Source organism: Loxodonta africana, chromosome X, assembly GCF_030014295.1.
Source record: "Loxodonta africana isolate mLoxAfr1 chromosome X, mLoxAfr1.hap2, whole genome shotgun sequence".
Classification (NCBI taxonomy): Eukaryota; Metazoa; Chordata; class Mammalia; order Proboscidea; family Elephantidae; genus Loxodonta; species Loxodonta africana.
The window spans coordinates 14445746-14449051 of NC_087369.1; positions in this window are offsets into that span (position 1 = coordinate 14445746).

Here is a 3306-nt window from a genome sequence, read left to right on the forward strand (position 1 = left end):
GACTCCTACTCTACTGATCATGTATATGAAACCTTAGTACTGACTGAAGGTTTTGAAATTATTCAGGCAAGTCATTATGATTTTTCAGCACAGTAATTATCATGAACTCTTTGCAGGTGTTCACTGAAGAGATGTGATTGTCTCCAACTAAGTTTTGACCTAGGAGTTCTATGGGAACCCTGATAGAGTATAAGGGTCCCCTGTCACCTGATGGGACGAATGCAGTTTTCAGAGTCACACTGAAATGTGTCTTTAAACACACTCGTCCAATATGTCTTTCAGATGGGAAGGAAGAGATGATGGAGAAAGTAACAATCGTCATTCCTGTGGGACTCTGCTGTTAGCCAGGTAAGTTGTCGTATGGTTCTAATCAGAGTGTACACCATCTGATCTTCCAGGAGCCATGTAAATGACTCTCCTGTCCCTAGCATTTATCATTACCATGTTCTTTATGCAGTAATTTAGGGAAGAAAAGACAGTTTCACTACCGATACTATTAAGTGTAACATGTATCTCATTCCTACTTTCCTGATCAAGTATATTGAACCTTGGTAGGGACTGACTTTCTTGCAGTTCTCCATGTTAGTCATCCTTATATCTCATCACAGTAATGACCATGAGAGCTCTTTGCATGTGTTCACTCAGGAAATAGGATTGTTTCCAACTACGTTTTGGGCGATGGAGGTCTTCCTTAATCCAGGTATACCATTGGACTCCCCTGTCACCTGATGTGACCAGTGGAATTTGCAGCAGTCCGGGTGAAAACTTGTGTATTTCCACTCATTGTCCCCTATGTTTTTCAGATTGAACGTAAGACATCAGAGAGAAACTAACAACCTTCATTCACGTGGACTCTGGTGATATCCAGGTGAGTGATGATGTGATTCTTACCACAGTCCACACCATCTGATCTTCAAACAGGAATGTTGTCATTTTTCTGTTTCTAACATTTATTATTGTTATCTTTTACATGCAACATTTCAGGTAACAAGGTATATCTCTACTACCAATACTATAAGCATCAGATGTTTTTACTTCTTTTAACAATACTGTGGAAATAAGCATTTGGTGACTGAGGTATCTTCAGGTATCCAGGAATCTCATCTTGGTGTTCCTGGCTGTAGTCATGACCATGGTTTTTTCCAGGTTGCCTCTAAAGATGGTGCCTTCTCTATGTTTTCATCTTGAAGCTCTGCACGCATCCAGGTAAATTCCACCACTTTCCTAAAACTGGAAGTTACCTAGGGACCTTGCAGTTGCCAGAAGAAAACAGGTGGCATTAAGCACACTTGTGACATGTGCTTTTCAGATCCAAAAGAAGAGATCGTAGAGAAGGTAACAACTGTCTTTCATGTGGAACTTTGCTGATATCCAGGTAAGTCATGAAGTGATTTTAATCACGATAAACACCATATGTTCCTTAACAATAAGGTAAGTTCTTTTCTTACGCTAACATTTACCATATGTTCCTGCACTAATTCAGATAACAAATGATAGTTTCACTGCCAGTAATAAAAATCATGAGATATTTCTGATTCCTAGTCTACTGATCATGTATATTTAACCTTGGTAGGGACTGAAGGTTTTGGAGTTATTCAGGCAAGTCATCATGATTTTTCAGCACAGTAATGATCATGAGCTCTTTGCAGGTGTTCACTCAAGAGACGGGATTGCCTCCAACTAAATTCTGACCAAGGTGTTCTGTGGGAACCCAGGTAGACTATAAGGGTCCCCTGCACAAGATGGGATGAATGTAATTTCTGGAGTTATACTGAAATGATGCATCTTTAAACAGACTCATCCTATGTGTCTTTCAAATGAGAAAGAGGATACCATGGAGAAAGTAACAGTCGTCAATTTTGTGGGACTTTGCTGTTAGCCAGCTAAGTTTTCACATGCTTCTAACCACAGTATACACCATCTGATCTTCAAACAGCCAGGTAAATGATTCTCCTGTCCTATCATTTGTCATTACCATGTTCTTTATGTAGTAATTCAGGTCCGAAATGACACTTTTACTACAGATACCATTAAACATGACATGTATCTCATTCATACTTTCCTAATAAAGCACATTCAACCTTGGTAGGCACCACGGTGCCTACCACGGTTGGATTGTTTCCAACCACGTTTTGGACAATGGAGGTCTGTCTTAATCTAGGTATACAATTGGGCTCCCATGTCACCTGATGTGACCAGTGGAATTTGCAGCAGTTCTGGTGAAAACCTGTGTATTTCCACACACTGCCCACTATGTTTTTCAGATTCCATGTGCGACATCGGGGAGAGATTAACCATCTTCCTTCACCTGGATGTTGCTGATAAAACGGTAAGTGATGATGTGTTTCTCACCGCAGTACACACCATCTGATCTTCAAACAACAAGTGTCTTTTCTGTCTTCAACATTTATGATAACCATGTTTTACATGAAGGATCTCATGGAATAAGCTATGAGAGGAAGTGTGAGATCTTATTATTTCTTTATGCAATTACATGGATATGGTTTTGAGGGATTTGCAGGCATGCAGGGAAGTCCTCATGGCGTTCATCACCACAGTAGGAAACTTGGACTCTCTACAGGTCTTTATACAGGAGACATCATTGTCTGCAACTAAGTATTGAACATGGAGTTCCATAGGAATTCAGGGAAATTTCCTGGGTCCTTTCACACTTTTTTTTTTCACACTAGAGGAGAATTCTCTTGTGTGCCCATAGAAAAGATGTGTCATTTTACACACAGATGTTTTTCAGTGTCTCAGGAGGAGATCCTGTGGAACCTAAGGACGGTGGCTGACAAGAGACTTTTGTGTTATCCAGGCAAGTGACGATGTGGGCCTTAACCACAGCACACACCATCTCGTCTTTAGAAACAAAGGGAGGTAAAATGGTTTCCTTAAAATTGCATGTTACCATGTTTCTTTTTTCAGGAATTCACGTTAGGCATGCGAGTGTCACTGCAGATACTAGCCAGCATGTGATTTCATTGCTTCCTCGCTTAGTGACAACACCTGCTTAGCTTTGTAGTGACTGAGGGCTTTGCAGTTCTCTTCATTAAGTCATCACACTGTTCCTCACCACTGTAGTGACCATGGGTTTTTGCAGGTGTCCACCCAAAAGATATTTCTGTCTCTAACTACGTTTTCCCCTTGAAACTGTGCGTGGATCCAGCTAGATTTCATGTCTTTTCTCATAGTAGGAGTTAGCAAGGGACTCTGCAGATTTCCTGGGAAAATCATGTGTCTTTTTACAGACTTGTGACTGTCTTCTTCAGATTTGAGAGGAGTGACCATGGAGAAAGTAATACT